The sequence below is a fragment of the Protopterus annectens genome, chromosome 2.part0, assembly GCF_019279795.1.
Source record: "Protopterus annectens isolate FY-2018-M chromosome 2.part0, PAN1.0, whole genome shotgun sequence".
Taxonomy (NCBI): domain Eukaryota; kingdom Metazoa; phylum Chordata; order Ceratodontiformes; family Protopteridae; genus Protopterus; species Protopterus annectens.
This window is the reverse complement of record NC_056728.1, coordinates 1,335,829,479-1,335,855,013: the sequence shown is the minus strand read 5'-3', so window position 1 is coordinate 1,335,855,013 and position 25,535 is coordinate 1,335,829,479. Positions and strand designations below refer to the sequence as shown.

Sequence of the window (25,535 nt, the reverse complement as noted above, 5' to 3'; positions counted from 1 at the left end):
ATTCCAGTTACAACCACATAGTGTATTGATTTATTCCTGTATTATTTTTCATCTTTCCCTTGTAAACCTGTTCAGAAATGTGCACTTTTATACTTACAGGAGAGAGAGAGAGAGAGAGAATGAAAAAAGAAAAAAAAAATGAATGAAACGTGACATATTGCAAAGCAGAACTTCCACAGTTTGTAATTACACTGGGGCACAAAGACAGGCACATGTACACACACACACACACACACACACACATACGTGTGTAGAGATTCCAGTAAAGGCAAAAATGATGCAGAATGAACCAAAAATACGCAGGGTAGACTAAGTGCACGGATTAAACCAAAATACTCAAAAGTCCAAAAATGAAATCCAGCACAAAGGGAAGATGGAAATTTTAAGAATTTATTGTGGCAAGCTCCATAAATAAACTATCCACAGCAAACCGGTTTCGGCTGTAAGTTCAAGCCTTCTTCAGTGCAAAAAGTATATACATTAGAGCAAACCCTAATACCTGCTTATATATGTGTACATAAATTAGCTAAAAAGGCTTAATAGCTTAATTGGAGTGTTTAGTCATTAGTTAAACAGAAAACAAACAATCCAAGGCTGAAATTAGCTTAACTCATTCAGGCCTGGTTTAAATAGAGCACCTAGCCTGATTATCCAAGAGGATTCCTTATTATTTAATATATTATGCCAACCAGCTTTGGATGTCTTATTCATTTGTATTTTGTCTATGATAGTGAACGTAAATTTAGCAGTTTTGTGTACTAAAGTGTGTTTGTAAAGAGCGTTTGAAATTCTTTTATTTCTAATTTCACTTAGATGTTCACTGATATGATGTCTAAAAGGTCTGGACGTTTGTCCAACATAAAATGAAGAACAGATACAGGTGGTTAAATAGATGCTCCAATCACTACTGCAATTCCCAAAACGTCCGATTTGATAAAGTTTAGATGTGTTACAACTAGTGAATTCCTTGGTTTGAAATATGTGTGAACAAGCACTACAATGACCACACAGAACACAACCTGTTAATGTATCACCAAATAAAGTTTTTTGTAGAGTGATGGGTGGGTTATAGCGTTTATAGTGGGTTAAATATGCATTTATTGTTCTACCTCTTCGATAAGAAAATGAACATCGAGGGTCAAGTATTTCATTCAATTGGTCATGGGCCAACAAAATGTCCCAATGGTTGTTGATAATGTTTATAAACCTATAGGTATTGGCCCCAAAGGTGGTCACAAGCCTAATAGGCTGTGATTTCTGTGTACTGTCATGACCAGTTCTATCCTCATATTCTAAAAGTTGAGATCTGTCTATTTGATCCACCTGAGTTATGGTCCGAGAAATACAATCCTTACGGTATCCTCTGGTAAGCAATCTGTTGGTTAAATCCTGTTGGCATGCTTGAAGACTTTGTTCAGAGGAACATATACGTTTGGTACGTAAATATTGTGACTTTGGAATGTTGTTGATGATGTGGCGAGGGTGATGACTAGAGGCATGTAATAGTGTATTGTATTCTGGAAATTTCCTATGTACCTGAGTCTCTAAAGTATGATCATCCTGTCTGGTGATGGTAACATCCAAAAATATAATTTGCTGATACGCAATGTGTAATGTAAACTGAATACCCCATTTGTTCTCATTAAAATATTGAATAAATTCATGCACATATGATTGATCACCCCGCCACACCATCCAACAATCATCCAAATAACATCTCCAAATATCCAGCTGGTCGAGAAAAAGATTATGGCTATCATCATATATTAACTGTTCCTCCAAAAATCCCATTAACAGATCAGCATAAATAGGAGCTAAGAATGCTCCCATTGCTGTGCCACGGACCTGCCAATATGTTTTACCTTGAAATTGAAAAACATTTTTAGTCAGTACATGTTCAGTTAAGAATAAAAGGGGTGTATTGAAACCAGGGGTGTATAACTGTGATTTTTCCAGCCAATATTGAATGGCCTCTAATCCTGCCCAATGTGGTATGCTTGTATAAAGGGAGGTGACATCAAGTATACATAGGTACCAATCTGGTTCCAGTTGTGCATCCTGAATGATGTTAAGGAATTGAGTAGTGTCTTTTAACCTAGACCTAACCATAGATAGTAGAAGTTGCAGATATTCAGTGAGGAAGGCAGATAAAGGTTCAGTCAAAAATCCCCTCCCAGACACAACCGGTCGTCCCAGAGGACAGGTAGAATTTTTATGTATCTTGGGAAGTAGATCTAAATATTGGGAATTGGGATCTGATACCTTCAATTGTCTGCAGGTCTTCTGGTTGATAATGCCTTCCTCTGTGGCTAGGTCTAGAAAAGAATCTCTTTTTTGAAATTAGGAGTTGGATCAACAACCATATGTATGTAAAAATGGCGATCGGACAATTGCTTGTCCGCCTCAGCCTGGTACATGTCCCAATCCATTACCACAATGCCACCTCCCTTGTCAGCTGGTGATATGACTATGTCATGATTAGAACTAAGATCATGTAGGGCTTGTTGTTCTGCTTTAGTTAGGTTATGTCTAATCATCTGGTATTCATGAGAGAAATGTAGGTCTTTGAGAACACATTCCTTAAAAATGGCCACATGTTTGTCCATGGGGGGGCTGAAAATTAGATTTACCAAATTGAAAACCAGTAGCTCTTTGAGTATGTGTTGTATCCGAAAACAATATTTTCAGGTTAAGTAATCTACAGAAATCATTCAATTCATTAACCAAAACATGTTCGGTCACAACAAAATTCGGTACAAAGTTTAGACCCTTCTACAATACTTTATTTTGCACATCAGACAGTTGGTATGAAGAGATATTATGTACATTGTTTACTGTGATACAATCTTCTCTAGTAATTGTTGAATGTTCTGTGTGGTTGTCTTTTCTATGTTTTCTGCCCCCCCCCTGTGTTTCTTATGCCTAAAGGGACTGCATGAGGTTTCCTTTTTGCTACTGGAGATTCTTGGGTAGAAAGGGAACCTAAATCAGTGGCAGAGGATGAATCCTCCTCAGAAGTGCCACTATATGCCTGTATTGTTTTTCTGAGTCTAGATCTTGGTCTCTTTTTTCTGTTATTTGTTTTGAGACCTGAATCAGAAAAACTATCATTTTTTTGGGTAACAAGGGGTTTTCCTTTTTCATAATTTAAAATATCCCTTTGGAACTTCTGGGTTTTCTTTTTTATAAGTTGTTCTTCTAGTGTTGATAGATCTTTAGCCAAATTGGTTAGATGACTACTAAAAAAACTCTCAGACTCATAAGCCTTGGCCTCTTGACAATTAGCAGTAACCTCCTTTATCTTTGTCTCAATCATTCTTTCATAGCAGGAGATCAAAATATCTACAAAAAACATGGATGCTTTGTGTTGTGCTTGGGCCCAGTCCTGAGACAGTTGGTCATCAATTTGTCCCACCAAGGGTTGAATCCTGACACGTAAACCTCTTGGTGTAATATCCTTAAGCTTGTAGGCCTTGAAAAGTTTTAGATGCCAAATATTAGTCCTAAGGGTCCTCATGTTTTTAGCCAATTTTTGAAATAATAACCCACAAAGATATTTAGGGTCTTCTTTTTCAAGAGTTGGATTGGTAGACTTAAAAGGCTGTAAACCAAAAGCCTCTAGGTTGTCTCTGTCAGCAGATAGGCCCTGCAAAATCCCAGTGAGATCCATAGTGTCAAATAAACCAGAATATATCTGTAATTTTTAGACAATACTGTTAATAAGCCAAAATATATAGATATATATTCTGATAAGTGAGTCTCCTCCAAGATAAGTAAGTCTCATATATTGACTTATTACAGACTCTCTTTTTACTAAAGTTCTGGTGCTGAGCAAAGCATGATAGCAAAAAAAAAATGTTATTCTATGTATATACATATATATATATATATATATATATATATATATATAAAACTAAGGAGAGACTTCAACAAATGTTGCTCACAACAACCCTTGAGTTATTACAATCATCCAAATTACTTGGATATAAGGTCCAAAAAAACTTCTTGATAGTAAAAAGGACTGTAGCCGACCTTCGTCTCAGCCACTTGTCATATAGTTTTTTTATTATTGTGAAATCCACTGCCCTTAATAGCAAACACGTAATTAAAGGTGACTGGCTTCGTCTCTGTCACCTGGTCTAAACAAAAAATATATTTGGGGAATTTTATATATAGAAAATCAGATGTCAGTACAGACCAGCAAACCTCAAGAATCCCTGTGTAACTAGGTCTGATTTAACTTATTGAATTCTTGAATTTATATACCATGTGAAATTGTAGGAAAAACTCACTGAGGGGGGTTGTGACCAGCATTCAGAAGGCTTATATTCAAAAATGCAAATCCTAAGTATATAGATCATGTAAAGCCCATGTACAGAACATAGAAAATGCTAGTCAATAGTTAGTAAAAACAGACTATATCTAGTTATATTTGTACACCATGAAAAATCTCACTGGAGTATGCCAAGACCCACACAGAATGAATAATCCAAGGACATAGATACCTAAACTCCTTTACATATTCTTAGTGCCAGAACCCAAAAAGCATCATAATACAAAGTCATTTGACTATGAACATCTTAATTCAATAAAAGGAGAACGAATATTGTTTAGCAAAAGTGCAATATATGCTGTATACTAGCTTGAATATCTTAGTTGTTATTTTTTGTCCAATATGCTGCCAAAAACGTAAAGAATGTACTCATCTATAACTTATACAACCATAAATGAGAAAGATGGTATGTTTATGGCTAAAAAACATCTATTAATAATTGGCTAGTTTACTATCAAAAGTGTTCAAAAAGCCAAAAGCACCAAGTTAAACAAGTCAATGTATAAAGTACCAAACCAGCAGTTGTTTGCGCCCTAATCTAACCAAAAGTTAAATAAAAACATAGTTCAAAGTGCCCAAACTCAATTGTCTCGGTTGTTAAAGGTTCAAAGAATGTAAAAAAAATGTCCGTTTATACTATCGGATCGCAACGTGGAAATAGCGTCCCACTCTGCAACCATCAGTAATAACCATTCAAATTTCAAAACATGAAATGTCTCATAAACACTGTTTAAAATAATAAAAAAACAGTTTAAAATGTCCAAACCCAACCGTTTAGGCTGATTTTGTTTCCCCAATATAGAAAAAAATCCCACTGTGGAAATGGCGTCCCGCTTTACCACCAAGAAGTCTGTAATGGCCCTGTAGAAAAAAAGTCTAATTTGTGTTTGATCAACTCTGTAGCTGAAAATGGCATCCCTCTGTACGGCCAAAGTTTTCGCTTATCAATCGTCATGCAGTACACACAAAAAATATGTCCCTTGTAGATTGGTAGATTAAAAAATGAATGTGACCATACTTATGTATCGAGCTAGTCCATCCAATTGTACATACAAACACCAACCACTGAAACTCCAAATTCTTGTGTAAGGCCCAGTCAGTAACTCTTGAAACTTAGCAGTAATGAGTAGCCAGAAAAATTATCCCACCTTCAAGAAAGTCCCTGATTAGATCCAATAAGACACCAAATCCGAAGAACGAACTTGTTTAGAAAACGAATATACCCAGAGTTGAAATCAAACGCTCTGAAATACATGAGTTAGTAGAGTGTGATGCTTTGCATCTTGGTAGACAATATATTGAAGAAAAAATGTTCAAGAAAAAACTGCTGATGGTCAAAAATTGTCATTTGTATGGATTATATAAACATCAGAAAATGTTTTTAGTGAACTAAAGATTACCACTCCAAATACAAAAAAAAGCAGGAAGGGCAATGCAGCCACTGATAGATACAACCTTCCTTCCCAAGCGTCTCCAGCGTATGAACCGAATACCAACAGACTGAACCAAAAATACGCAGGGTAGACTGAGTGCACGGATTAAACCAAAATACTCAAAAGTCCAAAAATGAAATCCAGCACAAAGGGAAGATGGAAATTTTAAGAATTTATTGTGGCGAGCTCCATACACAGCAAACCTGTTCCGGCTGAAAGTTCAAGCCTTCTTCAGTGCAAAAAGTATATACATTAGAGCAAACCCTAATACCTGCTTATATATGTGTACATAAATTAGCCAAAAAGGCTTAATAGCTTAATTGGAGTGTTTAGTCATTAGTTAAACAGAAAACAAACAATCCAAGGTTGAAATTAGCTTAACTCAAAATGATGCAGAAACCTTAATAATGTAGCTTTCCACCTCACAATAAGCCTTTCTGATTCAAAGACTGTTCTTTCTCTATTTTTTCCTGAGAGCATCCACACCGCAAAGAGCACCTTCGTTGAGGAAAATACTTGCTATTGAGGCAGTCCAGAACAAGGAGAGTGGGTAGTGCTAATTAGTCATGTAATCATTCCCATAAAAGCAAATTGAGTCTGAGAACATGTAGAAGGAAAAAGTGAATACTGCCTTTTGATGACATTTCTCTGAAAGTAGTCATGGTACAAGTAATTGTAATGGAGCTGTGAGGATGTGAATGGTTCTGTGTATGGGCATCTGTGTGGGTCTATAGTTTTGCAGCCCTTAATTTTAACAGAGATCGGCTCATTAAGCCCAGGAGGTGCATTAACCTGTAGCCAAAGTTACCAAATTAATTCTCAGTATTCTATTGTTTTCTTCCTATAAACTTGCCTATAGATTGATTTCTGCCTTTTCCAAAATGTAGAACAGAAATTTGTTATGATTTAGATAATCTTTCTGAGTGACTAGAAAACTTAAAAAATCTGGTAGGGATGTTCTTGACTACAGGTCATGTACACTTAGTGTACTCTTAGTGTGGTCGTTAATGAATCTGGCCCATGTCTTAAGCTTCTTCATTCAGTCATGTTAATATTTATACTTTAGTATGTACATATGTATACTGCAGGAACAGTGCCAATATGATTTATTTATTTAAATGTGTTCACCAGAGTAGAACACTGATCCACATAAATCTTTTTGAAACTCAGGCAGTAAGCAGTGTCTGGTTAAGTGACTTGATGGTAGGCAAATGGAGGCTTATGGAATCACATGCTGGATTTTAGGACAGAGCAGGTTTTACATCCCATCGAGTTGCAACTGGGTCATATTACCACTGGAAAAAAAAAACAATCATAATCTCATCCTAATGAAAGCAAAAACATAAACCATCTGTCATGTGGGAGGTAAAATTCTCACCCATCTTCCAAACACACACACACACACACACATACACACACACACACACACATATATATATATATATATATATATATATATATATATATATATATATATATACAAAGTCTGTGGCAGGGCTAGACACCCGGCGGTGTAAAAAAACCTTGGCTCGAGATGTTTGTCACTGCGGAAGTGACACCCTGACCCTATGTGCAAAATGGGAAGAGGGGTTGAGGATATATATATATATATATATATATATATATATATATATATATATATATATATATATCCAAAAGCCAAAAACCAAAAAATCCCACTCGTATGATGTATGAGGTTCTGTATTACTTGCGATGTATACTCTTTCAATCATGCTGTACCTTTAACACAACTCGGAAATGACGTTTTTTACATGACGTGTTGGTCTTATTTATACTACCTGTGATTTTAAATTCTAATGTTTAACGTCTGAGGAAGCGAAGTTAATTCGTGAAAGCGCTTACGTTACAATAAACTTGTGTTTTTACCTTACACTTGAACATTCTTGATTTTGGCAGCTACTACACGCTATTTCCTGTACTTTGGTTTTCCATCAACTGTTTGGCTTACGTGTGTTGGACATATATATATATATATATATATATATATATATATATATATATATATATATATATATATATATATATATATATATATACCAAGTCCACAGTTCCTCCTGCAGGAGACATTTTAAAAGTTGTTTTGAATGTTTGATACTCTATGATTAACTCAGGGGGAGTTACATCCGGGTAGTAAGGCCTTTCATCCTGTCCAGGGTCAGCCTTCCTGTACTTGCCTTCAAGGGTTTTCTTCCCCTCGTGGTGTCCCTCCATCTTCCATCTCCTCCCCGGTGACCCCCACGGAGGAGGCACCACGCAAGAGAAGGTGCAACAGGAGGCACTTGGACTCTACCATGGAGTTGCTCACAGAGGACGTGGACCTCAATGAAGGAGACTGGTCCCCCAAATCTCTGCTCGATGATGTCTCCTTTGGGGACATCTTTGAGATCCTGAGGCAAAAGTGCAGATGGTCTCTCCAACCCCCTCCTGTCTTCAGAAGAGTTTGTGTTTCTGAAGGCATTTGGGATGGGCCCATCTACTTCCTGGATGTCCCCACCGTGTGCATGAGTCAGTGGATCTTATCACCCTCAGGACCTGGAAGGAACATGACACTGTGGAACCAGTACCTAAGCGAGCAGACAAGTTCCTTAGCCCTCCTGTGGACTGATCCTTTTGGAGCAAAGGTGTCCCAGTCGATGCCATCGTGGTTGCTGCTGCCACAAAAAAAGGAGCTTGCAGAGCAGAGCTCCACAGTCCATCCCTTAAACAGGGAGTCTCGGGCGATTGACTGGCATGGGAAAGTGTGTATTTGCCTCAGCAGCCTTTGGACTGAGGGCAGTTAATTACCTGGCACACTTTACCTGCTTTCAAAGCAACTTGGTCAAGGAACTCAGCACTTCCCTTATGGAGCTGTTGCTGGAAGAGGACCTCAAGAAGGTGTCTCCCAAGCTCTCTCCTCTGACATCTCTTGGTAATTCCTCGATAAGGCTAATTTCCAACTGCAGTGGAAGCTATTTCTCGAGTGGCAGGTACTGGTATAGGTACAAGATGACATGCTTTGTTATGACTATACGGGCTTGCAGAGTCCTTCATAGCATCTTTTACCAATGCTCCCTTTGATGGGTCCACCCTTTTTGGATCTTCTGTAAAAGAAGCTGTAACCTGTAGTAAGCAGGAAAGGAAGACTTTGTCCGTGATCGGGATCAAGTTTTCCACTCCTCAGAGGTTTTTTCCAAGACCGAATGAGGAGCTAAGAAGATGTGGTTCTGGAGTTCACAGTCTTATTTCCAAGATGCTCCTGAGGATTCCTCTTCCAGAGGCAGGAGGAGAGGATTCAAAGGCAGACATTGCCCTAGAGGTGGCGGGGGGGGGGGGTCTGCAGAAATCAGGGCTCCAAGAAACCCTTCTCTGAGCAGCTGTTTCAGCGCTCCTGAAGCGTTGCCTGACTGTCCTGCCCTGGAAGCAGTCATGGGACGTCTTTCCTTTCACCCACTAGCCTGGATAAACATCACCTCTGATCAGTGGGTGTTAAACATAATTTTGAGGGATTATTTCATTCACTTTTGTCAAACCCTCCTATACAAAGGCATCTTCCTGTCATACCACCCTGCCAGATGGAGTTGGCCTTCAAGGATGTTGTACAACTTCTTCAAAAAAGAGCGATATAAGACAAAGAGGATACAGAACTTACTCTTGCTTCTTTTTAGTGCCAAAATAGACTGGGGACCTGCATCCTATTCTGGACCTCAGCGAGTTGAATCTATCGGTCAAGAAGTCCAAGTTCCGGATGGTTACTGTTCAATCTATTCTGCCTTTCTTACACAAGGGGGATTGGATGTCCTCAGTGCATCTCCAGGGCACCTACTATCACATCATTAGATAGGTGTTCAAGGAGACACCTTCACTTCTGATTAGAGGCCTATCATTATCAGTTCAGAGCCCTGCCCTTTGGACTTCACCATAGCCCCCTCCAGGTGTTTACCAAACAGATGACAGTGGTGATGGCTCACCTGAGGCTGCAAGGATTCCAGGTGTCCATACCTTGACAATTTGCTCCTCTCGTCACCCAAGAGGCATTGACTGTCACAAACCATACAGTATGTCCTCTTTTTTGTTCAGCCAATTTGGGATTACAGTTAATCTCTCAATGTCCAGTCTGGTCCTGATGCAAAAATTAGAGTTCAAAAGTGTCCAGCTAAACTCCCTCTCAGTAATTGCAGCATTACCTCTTCGTAGAGTACAGCTAATCCAGGAGCAGGTCATGCAACTCTTTAAATCTTTTGATTCCCACAGTCCATTTGGTTCTTCGGACTGTATGGTCCATGACCGCGACCATTCAGCTTGTGCCACTAGTAAGGTACCACATGCAGGTTTTACAGAGGACCCTGGCAGTTCAGTGGTCTGTTTTGTCTCAACCTATGTCCATGTCCACAAAATTGATGGCCAGCGTGCAGACGGCACCTTCTTTGGTGGCTTCAGTCTCAGTATCGCATTTTAGGCCAGCCTTTTTCACTCTCTTCTCCGAAGGCTATTGTGACCACAGATGCTTCCCTGTTGGGGGGGGGGGGGGCATTTCCAGGGGAGAACACTTCAAGGCACGTGGTCCCCCACAGAGACCAAATTGCACATAAATGTCCTAGAGATGAGAGCAGTCCTTCTAATGTTGCAATGTTGCAAGCCTTTCAGGATTGCATTCCTCTGGGGATGATTGCAATTCAGACAGATAACTTGGCAGTGGTCTGATATATCAACAAACGGGGAAGAAGATCTTACCCACTGTGCAGAGAGGCCATGAGAGTGTGGGAATGGGCGACGTCCCCCAGGTGCTTTCTTCTTGCAACACATATACCTGGGCCTCCAACTTGTTGGCCGACAGCAGAACCATATTGAGTCCTCATTTGTGGTCCCTTAATCTGACAGTGGTAAAGCAGATTTTCAGTCATTGGCGTCAACTATGCTGTGACCTCTTTGCCTCTCCAACCAACAACAACATGCAGCATGTACTTTGCCCTTATCTCCCACACGGGGAGTCACTGAGGGATGCTCTAGTCCACGGCTGGACTTCGGGTCTTCTCTATGCTTGTCCTCCTATCCCTGTTATTCCCAAAGTTTTGCAGAAAATGTGCTGCCTGATGACATCCCTTATCCTCATTGCCCCCTTCTGGCCTCGTCTGACATGTTTTCCTTTTCTAAGGTCTCACCTGATGTATCCTCCTTGGATTCTGGATCCCCTTGAGGATCTTATCTCCCATCCCTTGCGGCTCCCTGTTCCCAATCTGTGGACCCTTTGTCTAGCCCCATGCTTTCTCCAGTTACAGTGATTTTGAAACAGTCCAGGCTAGCTTCCCCTATCAAGAATATTATCCTAGCCTCCCAAACGCCTTCCACCAGAAAGTTTTATAGTAGCAAATGGAAAAGGTTTTCTATCTGGGCTAAGAGCATGAATCTGGACCCCACTTCTGCTTCTGTATCAGATATTCTCTTATTATTGTCCTCACTTTTCAGGATGGGGCACATTTTTCTACTGTTAAGCTTCAAATGGCTGAAGTTTCCAATTTTCCTGAGAATAATGAACCTGCGTCCTCTTCCCGACTTTGTAAAGCCTTCATAGGTTCATAGGTTCATACTAGGTTATCTGCCCTAGGGCATTTATAAGCCTAGCCAGAGTGTGTGTGGCTTTCGCCACCCCTTGGGATGAGAATACTACGCCCATTTAGGGTTTAGTTTACTGTGCCTCTGTCTAGTAGTGACACAGAGAATGACCCCCAGGGTAAACCTACAATCTCCCATCCACTCATCAAGATTTCTCTTGAAGAGAGTTAGTGAGGGCTCTGCCTAACACGGACTGGGATTCTGTTCCAGAGTGTAGGGAGCCTCTGGGTTATGAATCTGTCCCTCCAGCACGTCCTATTTATTTCTGTGTTGAGGTTCAAATCTCTTGCTCTCGTGGCTCTGATGGATTTGGATTTTCTGAGGTGGAGCATGTCCATTAATTCCGGATTGGACATGGCCTTGTATGTCAGGCATAGATCACCTCTGAGTAGGCGGTATGCGACTGAATAGAGCTGGAGTTTCTTCAGCCGGGCAGCATATGACATATGTTTGAGACCCTTTATCCTCTTGGTGAGGAACTTTTGGGGTCTTTCCTACTGCTGCAGGTGTCGGGTAAGATACATCCCAAATGGGGCATTGTACTCAATCATGGGCCTGATAAGAGAAGAGTACAGGGGCACAATGACCTCTCTTGATCTAGATGTGAATCCCTTCATGATAAGGTGGGCAATATAGAAGGTCTTCCTAACGTCCTTGGCAATGTGAGTGTCAAATGAGAGGTTACTGTCAACTTGGGTCCCTAGGTCCCTGATTACCTCTTCCGTACTTAATGGATTACCACCTATGTGGTAATTTGTGGGTACCTTGTTTTTCCCAAAGGGTATGACTATACATTTTTTGGTGTTCAGTTTAAGGCCATGGCTCTGGCACCAATTATCTGTTTCTATGAGGCCTCTCTGAAGGATGCTTGTGTCCGCTGGAGTATCAATTATGGCGCCCAGTTTGCAGTCATCTGCGAACTTTGTCAGCCACAATCCTCCTATGCTTGCTTGCACCTCGGAAAAATAAATGCCGAACAAGAGGGGTCCCAGGACTGAGCCCTGTGGGGCACCGCTTGTGACTGGCTTAGAGTCTGACATGGCTCCAGCAATTCTGACCTTGTGGGTTCTGTCCTTGAGCCAGTTTGCAACCCATCTTGTGACATATGGGTTTACATTTAAGCTGGTGAGTTTGTCTATGATGCCCGAGTGGGGTATTGTGTCGAAGGCTTTTGCAAGGTCAAGGTAGGCTGTGTGAAATGCCTTACCCTCATCAATGGCCTTAGTGACTGTTTCAAAAAAGTCGGCCAAGTTCAAAAGGCAGGATCTGCCCTTGACAAAGCCAAATTGGGTAGGATCCAATGGCTGTAGGTCCCCAATGTCTTTGTTTATGAGTTCCATAATGATCTTTTCCATAGCTTTGCAGACCAGGCCCGTCAAGCTTATGGGGCAGTAATTTCCAGGGTCCGTAGAAGCACCGCCTTTGTGGAGTGGGACCACTGTTGCTGTACGCCACTCGTTGGGTATGTATCCTGTAGTAAGTCTAATATTAAACAGCAGCCTTATGTGTGGGTTTAGTTCCTCTTGGAGTTCATGTAACACGCAGCCCGGGACACCGTCTGGTCCCATTGATGCTGTGTTTTTAGCTTTGGCGAGGGCGGCTCTCACCTGGGCATCTGAGATGTTAGGGAGGCTACACTCTGCTAGGATAGATATTTCTCCTTTTGGGGGGGAGGGGGCGGAGAAATTTGCACTGAACCTGTCTGCCAGAATGTTGGCAGTGTCTGTGGGTTCAGTGTATTTTGTGTCATTTTGGACTAACTCTGAGCATATCTGGGAGTTTCCACCCAGGTTTCTAACATAGCTAAAGAAGACCTTGTGATTGTCATTTGTGTCTTTTACGATTTTTCTCTCAAAGTTGGCCTTGGATGATTTTATGAGTGATCGTAGTTTTTTGCTAGTACTGATCAGAGATGCCTTCCCTTTTAGGGATTTTGCTCTGTCATGTAGTAGCTTCCTCCTTCTGTTGTAAAGTTTGTTAATGGCTGGGGTCCACCAGACAGGGTGCCTGCCTTTGGGGGAATGGGTCTTGGTTTTATTAGGGATTGCATGATCCATGCATTCTTGAAGGTGCCCGTAGAAGGCATTTATAAAGGATTCAGCAGTGTGGGTTGTGGTTTCCATTGGCCCAGGTGCCTTGAAGGATATCACTTCAGTCTTAAGAAGTGTAAAGTCGGCTTTTGAGAAGTTCTTCACTGTGGTCTTTTGTGCAGGGGGTGGTGGCGGGATGTGGATTTCCAGTGAGATTAATTTATGGTCTGATCTCACCAATGAGGGGTATACTTCCGGTGTGGAGCATTTTGTCCCCATGTTTGTGATGATCAGGTCTAGTATATTATCTCCTCTTGTGGGAGTGGTGACTAGTTGTTCCATCGCATTTGAGTTTATGAATTCTAGGAACCTTTGGGCTAGGGTGTTGGGGTTTGAGTAATGTTCCCAGTCTATGTTTGGGTAGTTGAAGTCTCCCAATATGATGGTATTTGGAGAGACATTCATACTCTCCAGTGTCTTCAGGAAGGCTGAGTGGGGTTCCTGAGTTTGAGAGGGTGGTCTGTAGCATGCTACAAAAACTGTAGTACAGTTTTGCCTATGGTTAGTTGCACCTGGATGGTCTCCGATGCCTCGTGCATTGCCACTAACCTGGAGGTGTGGGTATCTTTGATGAATATGGATACTCCCCCTCCTTTTGTGGTTCGGTCCAAGTTTTGGGGCCGGAAAGCATGATATGAGGTAAAACCTGGTAGTGCTGGGGTGCTCTCAGGAGCCTTCAACCAGGTTTCAGTCACTGCATTTTCCTTCCAAGGCCACCCGATAAGGATCCCTCACCTCCTTGGGATTTAACCTTAGTGCTGCATTCTATGACTCAGAGGCCATTTGAGTCTGCTAGCTCTTGCAATTTCAAAATTTTGTCTTGGAAAACAGCCTTCCTGGTGGCCATAACTTTGGCTAAGAGGGTGTCTGAGCTGCGAGCCCTTTCAGTTGCTTTCCTTTAAGTGGTCTTTCACAAGGATAGAATATATCTTAGAATGCATCCATCCATTTTGCCCAAGGTTGTCACTGAATCCAATCTGAACCAAGGTATTCAGTTACCAGTTTTCTTTCCGAATTATTCCAATAAAGGAGAGTACATTCTGCATACTTTGAATGTACAGAGGCAATTGCAGTTTTATCTGCATAAGACTAAGTAGTATCTCAAATCAGACCAGCTTTGTGTGTCTTTTGCCCCGAATAGACACAAATGACTATCTCTAAATGGATTTCCAGCTGTATTTCTTCAGTCTATACCAACAAGCATCTTGTGGTTCCAGGAAAGGTTAAAGCTTATTCTACTATGTCTGCTTCTACTTTTTCATCCTTCATGGGCAGAATCTCCATCGAAGGTGTTTACACTACTGCCACTTGATCTAATCCTCACACTTTTATTTCACATTATAAGCTTGACTTGGTTTCCAGGGATAGGGCTTCCTTTCGTTCCACAGTGCTTTGACATGTCCTTCCTTGAGGCCTCCCAGGGTAAATTGTAGCTGGGAACTTTGACCCTACTGTGAGGAATAATGACATGGATAACATCAGATAAAGAGTTATATACTTACCATAACTTGGCATCTGTGTTATCCTGTGTCATTCTTCCTCACGTTTCCCTCCTGCCATCTCCCTTCCTTGTTGGATCTTCTGAGGAATTTGGAGAGTTGTGGGTCTAGGACTATTTTCCTTTCTTCCTTATGGGAGGAGCTTGAGCCTTGTATCTGTCTAGGCTAAAGTTGCTAGCTTAGATTCGATGTCAGATCCAAGAACCTATTGTGAGAAATAATGACATAGGATAACATGGATGCCAGGTTGTGATAAGTACACAGCTGTTTTTTTTTCTTCAAGATATGTGCTGTCACATAGAAGCAGACAGATGATCCAGGGGAACTTACATTTCTGGCTGGAAGACAAAGTTTGTCATTTCGGAGTGCTCCTCCTTTGACTATCCACAGCCCCAGTAAGCTCACCAAAAAATAAAGCAGTGGTAACAGTTCACCTGGGACTAAGTTTTCTGGGTTCTTTCCATATATAGATGATTAGTTGCAATCATACCAGAGATTAGAATTAACAGGATAAGTGTTCAACGGAATTTCTGTGATAGTGTCTTTTCATGAGATTGTTGTTACTGACAATGATAGTAGTTCCTTTAGCAAAATTCCACAAAAGAATTCTTCAATGGATGCTAGCATCTCAATGATCAGTGTCTTGGTAAAGAGACAAATAAATGCCTTTGGTGTTGCGAGCATTCCAAGACTCTTTGAACAGTCAGCATATCGACAGTTCGATGCATCAACAAACTAGAGGGAACAAAACTTATCACCTGTGTCATCAACCCTAAGTGAGTGCATGACAATGGATGACATCTTTCATTCTTTTTCTAGTAGCAACACATATTCTTGCGATAACAGACAAATTGAGCACATCCTTTTTAGTACCTTATGAGTGGTCTCTCTACAACTGTGTGATGGAAATTATTTTTCTGTAAGTATGGGGCAGCTTGGCTGTATTTTTTTTTTTCTTGTACCCTACCTAAACTACCAGAACAGTAACTACTTGACATGATTGTGTGCCTGCACAGTACAGTGGTAGAGCTCTGGACTGTAGTGAACAGGTATGTAAATTTGAGGCCCGATGGCCCAAACTATTCTTTCTCCCCACACTAGAGAATCAAGAGACTCTGTGTTTCTCAATAGCCAACCCCCCTCAGTCTTCTGGATGCTTTCATACAACTTCTCTAATTCCAAAATTCCCTTAGTATAACAAAAAAAACTGTGGAAGAACACAGTAATCCTCACTGCATCCTACATCACACTGTTTTCCCTTTTTGGTTGATGAGCAAAGTCATTCTCATTGCACTTTAGTGGCCTTCACAAGCATAGTTCCCCTTTTTTTGACCTTCGTCCACAATAACCACCTTGGATTTTAAATCCAGATCTGGACCTTTTGTTTCACCCAACAGGCACTGTTCACCATGATATCTCGAGTCTCTGACTGTGTGGTTTCTCCAGTTCCCCTGTTTTTACCATACCATTATCTTCTCACTAATCTTTCACTACAAAATTCTACAGATATGTCCTTTATCAGCTCCAACTGGTACTGTTTTTGAATTTTTTGCAACCTTTTTTATGACAGTGCTAATTCATCAGTTTTTAATGTATAACTCGCAGCAATTTCTGCTTTAGGGTAGGATTTAAAAGTTCTTCACTAACATCAACAAAACTGTGAAAGTTTATTTTTAGGAGGTATCCATTTGCTGAGAATTCCGTTATGCACATCCTATTACATCATGAGATTTAATTTTGTTATTGCAAACCTTGATACATTTCTCCTCTGAACTTGCATCCAGATGTGACTTGAAGAAAAAAAATAGTACATCCTTCCATATTTGCTTTATTAAGAAGGATAGGGTCATGTTGAGTACATACATTTCTTCCTGCCTAAGGTAGATTAAAAATTTATAAATAAAGGAGAATACAAGTTGTCTTTACTAGTTGCTCACAGACAGTTACATTCCTAACTGCACAGTACATAAGAAGTTAAGAAGTCTAATCCACTACTTATTTCTCTTGAACAAACTTAAGCTTGATGAATAGGTCACAAAGGTGGTCTTGGTCTGTTGGCTTGACAGATTGCTTTTCATGTATCTAAAGTAAAGTGCATCATCTTTACAAAAACATTAAAGGTTCATTCAATTAGATCTGTGACAACTTTCACTATTTTTCCAGTCCAGAGTCTCTATGGATGATGTATGTATGGCTGCAACTTGGTCAATCCTCATGTCTTCGTCATTCATTATAACTAGCTCTGATGTCCAGGAGAAGTACAGCTTTTGGCTCAATTGTACCTAGGAATATCTTCCTTGGAGTCCTCCCAAGGATTCAGATAGCTGGGGATTATGACCCATTAGTGGATGATGAATGAAAATTGACATCAGATAAAGAAGTTATGTACTTACAGTAAAGTTCCATCTGTGTTGTCCATTTTCATTCATCCTCAACTCCCCACCCACAAACCCCATCCCTTTCTAATGTCTGATGTCTGGAGGAGCAAGAGGCTTTGCCGAGACTTCTGTCATTTATGTGAACTTTAGGTATGACATCCCCCTCCTTATTTTCATAACTGGTTTCTGGAGAGATTAGATTCTCTTTTTCTAGGTCAACTGTGTCCTTTGTATTGAACTTTAATAGTTATTTCTATGTCATCTTCCTGTCAAGCTGCAAACAGGATCTGAGGGATCTTAGGGATGATGTATTATGGCTAGGGAAACAGTTTGAGAGTTTGTTGGAGGCCACGAGCTAGTGTAACAGTCGGATCCAAGGATTGGTTCTGAACCCATTAGTTGAGGATGAATGAAAATGGACAACACTGATAGAATTTTATGCTAAGCACATAACTTATTTGTTTTCCCCTACGTGCTCTGTCCTCTAATTCTATTATTTTTTGTTAAACATCTCTTCTTGAGCAGTATCATATTCAGCCAGCCTTTTTTTCATTTTGACGTCTGATTTTTGCAGTTTTATCACCTCATCTGAATATCTGTTTAAAGCTTCCCTTTATTACAGCCTTTTGTCTTTTGATTTGATATACTCCATCAGTGTTAAATTTATTTCAGCCAGGTCTGTATGCACTTGTCTTAAAGTTCCCTCTAGGTTAATGGAAGTCATTTCTGGAACTTGCACTGCTTTTCATTGAAAAGCTGCAGTACTTTTCCCAGTCAGTGTTTTTTCCTCACCTTTTGCAGTTGATTTTCCTTCAGGTCCTCTGTATTTCTTTTTTTCCTGGCATCCAGGCAGTACAGTTACTGAAATTTACCAGAAACGCAAAAAGTCCACTTGCCTTCTCTGATGAGTTTCTGTTTTCACATTGGCAGAGCTAGAATTAAGCTGTTACTCAATGTGCAGCTATCTTGGAAGTTGCCTGAAATGTGTGATTTTTGATGGGGAAAGTACAGTATAACTGGAAAACTCTTTATCACACTGCAGAATTTATATAACAACACATGAATCACTAAAAACGCTAATATTTAATAAGAAGCTTGCGGGTTATCCACCCTTCATCAGCATATAAAAACAGTGAACTTTTTCAAGTGTTAAATAGAGGTTCAATTAGAATCACATGATACAGTCAGCCTACCAAATCCTGTTCATGTAATAACAATTAAAACTTGATAATGACTAGTTACTACTTGCATTATATATAAAAAAACATATATATAAATACCATAAGATGTCAAGGTATAATAAAATGCAAAACTATATACAAAAATAGACCCATATACAAAACGTAGAAAGGTCATAAAATTTCCATCAAATATTATCTCTCTGTCTTTTTACCAATATCGGCTTTAGACTAACAGTACTATTTAAGCCTGGTGGTGAGTCTGCTTGCAACCTGACAATCCATTCATATTCTCTCAGTTCAAGTTCATTATTTACATCACCCCCTCTTGAATTCATACTTACTACATTTATACCCCTAAATCTAAATATATGTGTACTGAAGTCCATAATATGCTTAAAAAGACCATTATTTATTACTTTCCTATTTATTTCTGACTTATGTTCAATTATACGGTCTTTTAATTTTGTCATAGTTTTTCCTATTTAAAATGCTGTGCACATTGTGCATGATGCTAGATATACTAGCTTTGTCGTGTTACAATTTACTGAACAATTAAAGGTAAACCTTTCTTTTGTTACTGGATGTTGAAAATCTTCACCTTTATCAAAACTATCCTTGCAACAAGTGCAATTAAAGCATTTATATGTTCCTTTTTTACCATGAGTTACTATGTCCTTATTCTTGAAATCGTTATAGCACAGCATTTGTTTTAAGATCACCTCATTCCTAAAAGCAAATTTTGGTTTTGGACCTATCAAATCCTTTAGTTCTGGCATTGCTAATAAGATTATCCAGTTTTTTTCTATAATATCACAAACTTCTTTTGTGTTACCATTAAATGTAGTCACATATCTTACTATATTCCTATCAATATTTTCATGCGTACCTTGTACTAGTAACATTGGATCCTTACCAACAATAGGCTTATATTTATCTTTCCTGCCTGAAAGAACCTCATTATATTTAGTATTTATACTATGTATAGGGTAGCCATTCCTAATAAATTCATCCTTCATTAAGTTTGCTTGATCTATAAAGTTATTTTCCTCAGTATTCAATTTACTAACTCTTATTAATTGTGATTTCAGAATACCTTTAAATGTACGGGGAGCATGCATGCTGCTTCTTTTTAAGTACCTATTCGCATGCACCTCTTTCCTATAGATCATGGTTTCTAATTTATCTTGTTTCTTATATATGTTTACATCTAAAAATACAATGTTTTCAGGTGATGAAACCATTTTAAACTTCAAAAAACTTGTAGTTGTATTTAGATATGTAACATAACTTTTCAACTCTATATCAGTGCCATTCCAGACAAAAAAAACAGTCATCCACAAACCTACAGTATGACTTTACTTTGCTGTTAAGCTCATTGTAATCACTCAATATATACTCCTTTTCCCATTGATAGAGCACCAAGTTAATGAAGGATGAATTTATTAGGAATGGCTACCCTATACATAGTATAAATACTATATATAATTATGTTCTTTCAGGCAGAAAAGATAAATATAAGCCTATTTTTGGTAAGGATCCAATGTTACTAGTACAAGGTATGCATGAAAATATTGATAGGAATATAGTAAGATATGTGACTACATTTAATGGTAATACAAAAGAAGTTTGTGATATTATAGAAAAAAAATGGATAATCTTATTAGCAATGCCAGAACTAGGGGGTGATGTAAATAATGAACTTGAACTGAGAGAATATGAATGGATTGTGAGGTTGCAAGCAGACTCACCACCAGGCTTAAATAGTACTGTTAGTCTAAAGCCGATATTGGTAAAAAGACAGAGAGATAATATTTGATGGAAATTTTATGACCTTTCTACGTTTTGTATATGGGTCTGTTTTTGTATATAGTTTTGCATTTTATTATACCTTGACATCTTATGGTATTTATATATATGTTTTTTTATATATAATGCAAGTAGTAACTAGTCATTATCAAGTTTTAATTGTTATTAAATGAACAGGATTTGGTAGGCTGACTGTATCATGTGATTCTAATTGAACCTCTATTTAACACTTGAAAAAGTTCACTGTTTTTATATGCTGATGAAGGGTGGATAACCAGAAAGTACAGCATAAGCCAATGCAAATTACTTAATCTGATGTTAATCTTCAGTCATTCATTCTTGACTGTTGGGTTTTCATCCTCGGAACCGACTCGGCCGTTGTAACGAGCTCGCGCCAGCCAGAAACTCTCGAGCTAAGGCTACCCATAGTGCCTCTCTTCCTTTCTCCTCAGATCTCGATTGCCGCGTAGAGTTTTAGGATGCGTAAGCGGTGCTCCCAAGCTGAGTGCTTATTTTTGGTATATTTTTCTTCCTTGTAGCTTTCTATATTCTATAAAAACGTTGTTGTTAACTTTCTCTATAGTTTAATTGCTATTTTTGTGTGTGCGAGTGCTATTTTTTCCTGTCATTACCGTTTGGTATTTTCTTCTTTACCGTTGTTGGTATAGGCCTCTCCCTCCCCTTTTACCTTTGGTAAATCTCAAATACCATCATTGGTATTCTCTTCCCTCCTTTATCCTTTCCTGGTATCTCTCCATTACTGTTGGTCAATACGTTAATAAAAAAATCATCTTCTGGCCTTTTTCCTTATCTTATTATTGGTGTGTGTGTGTGTGTGTGTGTGTGTGTGCGTGTGTGTGTGTGTGTGTGTGTGTGTGTGTGTGTGTGTCTGTCCGATTCTTTTGGTTAACCTTATTTTATCATGGCAGAGAGAAGCAGAAAGGCACCACTGGCTTTAAGCAATGTCAGGGTTGTGGCAGGAAGATGCCCAACTCGGATGGCCATCTTTCTTGCATATATTGTTTGGGGGTGCCACATTTGGAAGTCCAACAACTTTGTGAGCTCTGTAAGGGGTTTAGTGCCTAGACCGTTGCTGAGCACTGAAACAAATTAATCCTCAAGGGGCTGTTAAAATGCCCTTTTTCAAAGTCTTTGTCTGAGGCGGAGATGTCATAGTCTCCAAAGAAATAAGCGAAGAAGAGGAGCCACTCCGTTCCAGCGTCTCCTAAAGCTCATGACCCCAAATCAGCCAAAGGTCAGGTTTCTGCTTCGGAACTGAAGCATAAACAACCAAAATTGACTTCAACTGTTTCTGCTCCGAAAACTACAACTCAATCCACTGTGCCAATGATGACTTTATTGGAACTGACAAAAAATACCACGATACTGACCCCTTCATCGATACCTCTGACTGTCTCGGCACCAACAATAGTTTCACCCACACTGGTTACCTCCCCTGCATCTCAAACAATTGGTTAGCTGACCAGGGTGCCAAAGATTGAATCCCTGCCCAAGACTAAGTACTTCCCCATCTACTGACCATTTTTATGGTCAACAGTTAAGCCCTTTCACAGAATGTCCAGAATTTCACTCGGAGATGTCTATTCGTTCCACCAGGAGCCTTTCTGAGTTTGATGTAGTCAGGTTAGTGGACCAGCTCTTGGTGGCCAGTGGTTTCCAGCCCCTTCTAGGACCTCCCTCCCATCCGTTGTCAAGGTCTACTCTCCACAGACTCCATTCTATCTTCCTCCTTCAACCTCTCTGCAGGTCTTAGAGCCCTCAACTTTGACGCCGCTCCTGGTACCACCTACTTTGGTGCAGATGGTGGATCTCATCTCAGCTCCATAACTGGCTCTTTGGTCCTCGGCTCATTCGGAGCCGACCCACCCTCGGGACTGTGACTTGGCTGTCGGCTTCATAATCCTTAACCTGGTGCCAATTTTTTTCCATGGCACCGTCTATGGTTCCAGGTGCTTTGACAGTTCCAGGTCCTCCTGAGGTTCCTGCTCTGGGGGTGGGCTTATCGGAGTGGGGTATGACCCCGGTTCTGAGGTTGTCTTTCTCTGTTCTGGGCTCCCATCCCTCTTCAGATGGGCCTGCCTTCCAGGTTATGGAAAGAGCTCTTGCCTCAGCAGGCTCACAGTTGGTACCATCTCTGTCGAAGTGTCACATCTATTTATCTTCTGGATCGCAGTTGTTACAACCTCCTACATCGGGACAGAGGACACGTGAGCAGCAAAACACCCTGCAGCAGGGTATCCTCTCTTCTGAGTCCTCGTCAGACCTTCCCCCTGAGGAGCCACCCCATAAGAGGTCATGTAAGAGGAAGCACTTAGATTCTTTAGAAGAATCTCTCACTGAGGCTACAGACTACGTTGAAGGTGAAGGGTCCCCCACAGTCACCCCCTGAAGATGTCTCTATTGGAGACATATTGGACATCTTGAAATGGAGGGTGATGGAAATCCACCAACCCTTCCTCTGAGGAATCTGTTTTCTTCTTGCAGGCTTTTTATGCCCGACCTTTACTTCTTGTCTGACCCCCACCTGCCAATGGTTTGGTCAAACTCATCATGCATCTTGCTTGGAGGGCCCCTGACACTACAGAGCCAATTCCCCGGAGACCAGACAAAATTATTACTGCACCAGAGGACCAGCCCCATTGGTCTAAAGGCTTAGCAGTAGATGCTATGGTGGTGGCGGCTGCCACAAAGAAGGAACTCGCAGAGGAGACTCCCAGCTGTCCATCCTCTAAACAGGGAGTCTCTGACAATGGACATATTTGGGATGTGGGTCTACGCTTCAACTACCTTTGCCATATGGTTATTGAACTTCTTGGCACAGTTTACCCTTCTTCAGAGGGACCTGATCACTGAGCTCTCTGGCACCTTGGCAGGAGCAGTGTCTGACATGGTATGCAATAAAGTTGCCTCCCAGGTTGCAACCCTAAAATTGATATCTGACTCATCCATGCAGCTTATTGTTCACACAGCCAAAGGGACAGCCAGGGCAGCGAGTACAGGCGTTGCCAGTAGGCATCACACCTGGATGCGCTTGTGTGATTTTTGTGGACCCCTTTAAGTCTTCCTTCGTCAACGGTCCTGTTGATGCTACCTCACTGTTTGGCCCTAAAGTCAGAGCCTGATCTGCAAGGCCATGGAACGTGTTATCATGGAACTTATAAAGACATTGGCAACCTTCAAACACTGGACCCCACGCAGTTTGGGTTCGTGAAGGGCCGATCTTGTCTCCTGAACCTGATTGACTTCTACAGATCAGTCTCCAGAGTTGTGGACAAGGGTAAGGTGGGTCCACACAGCCTATCTGGACCTCGCCCAGACCTTCGACACCATACACCACTATGGAATCATAGATACACTTACTAAGCTGGGCATTAATCCCTATGTCACTCAATGGGTTGCCATTTGGCTTACTGACAGAACACACACTGTAAAAGTAGCCGACTCCAAATCCAGCTCCAGACAGGTGGAGTACCTCAGGGTTCAGTCCTGGGACCACTCTTGTTTGACATCTACTTCTCTGAAGTACAGGCCAACACTAAGGGACTCTGGCTAACAAAATTCACAGATGACTGCAAACTGGGAGCCCTTATTGAATCCCCAAATGATGTGGATATTCTACAAAAGGGCCTTACAGAAACAGATGCTTGGTGCCAGAGCCATGGGCTCAAGCTCAAGGCCAAGAAATGTGTAGTTATCCCCTTTGGGAAAAAAGATGTACCCGTGAGGTACCACATAGGTGGCAGTACACTAAACACCGAAAGTGTGATAAGAGACTTAGGGACACAGGTGGACAGTGGTCTCACCTTCGATAACCACATTGCCACAACAGTCAGGAAATCCTTCTGTGTGGCACACCTCATCACTAAGGGCTTTTCATCCAGAAAAAAGGAGGTCATTGTCCCACTGTGCTCATCCTTCATTAGGCCTATTATAGAATACAACGCCTCGTTTGGTATGTACCTCTCAAGACCTCTGCAACAACTGGAAAGGCCGCAGAAATACCTCACAAAAAGAATCACAGGCCTAAAGCAGATGTCCTACGCTGACCATCTAAAAAAAACTCCACCTATACTCTGTCGCATATTGTCTACTCAGAGGCGATCTCTGCTTAACATACAAGGCCATGTCAAACCCGGAGCTGTTGCACATGCTACACTTAAAGAAATCCCAACCCCTCAGAGACACATGCTCCAGGGATATAAACCATGTCATCACAATGAACAAAACATGCTGGAGGGATAGGTTCCTGACCCAGGGACTCCCCAGACTCTGGAATAGACTGTCCATACATGTCAAGCAGAGTGCCTCTTTGGCCCTCTTCAAAAGGAACCTTGATTGGATGGGAGAAAGGAAATTCACCCCGAGGATCAAGTCAGTCACTAGACAGGGGTCCAGGGAAGTAAATACTGTGGGAAGAAATAGCCACAGAATTGTTATTGGCTAGGCTTGTATAGGCCCTAGGGCCGATAGCCTAGTACCAACCTATGAACCTATTTGTACTGCATTATTTGCCCTGCACTTAAATTTATTTCACTAATCCTGCCAAATTGATGGTGTTTTGAGTGCTTTTTTTCTCATTAGTTCACGGTTTGCATTGTTTACTCCTAGCTTAGTCCAGGTCTGGTGTGAGAGCCATCTTGAAATACTAGTAAATTGTTCTAAATTCTAAATTGTTATTATGCTACCAGGTAAAAGATATGCTTATACTGACTATGCTTATACTGACTAAACTTTCTCACATTGTGCAATATATTGTTGTTTTCCACTGGATGTAATCTGTATACTATGTTATTTCAACACTGCATGTCATCATTTTGTTTATATACTTTCATGTAAATAATTCATTTTTCTGTAAAATGGAGCTTTTCTTTTCGGGTCTCCACTGAAAATGGGCCATATGGCTCAACTGGACTAACCCAGTTAACAAATGCCAAATAATTAAATAAATAAACTAGTACGTTGTATAGTGACAGCATATTGACTGCTGTCATTATTGAGTACCCTATCATTAATGGGGCAAATATGCAACAGTTTTTCCATTGGTCTTTACTTTTTACTGTCTGTTTTATACTTAGTTGTGCTTCCTACTGTATTTCAGCAAAGATTTCAGAAAGCCACACAAGTATGCTCCTTCTTGAGACATTGCAAAAGTTGCTTTAAATGTTTGATACTCCATAATTAATC

The 25,535-nt window shown here is 40.6% G+C and overlaps 1 protein-coding gene across 3 annotated transcripts in view; it reads left to right on the top strand.

Annotated features, from left to right (window-relative positions):
• Positions 1 to 25,535, top strand: part of LOC122793475 (myosin VIIA and Rab interacting protein) — a 2,819,605-nt gene that overhangs the window by 1,686,346 nt on the left and 1,107,724 nt on the right. The window lies entirely within an intron of this gene.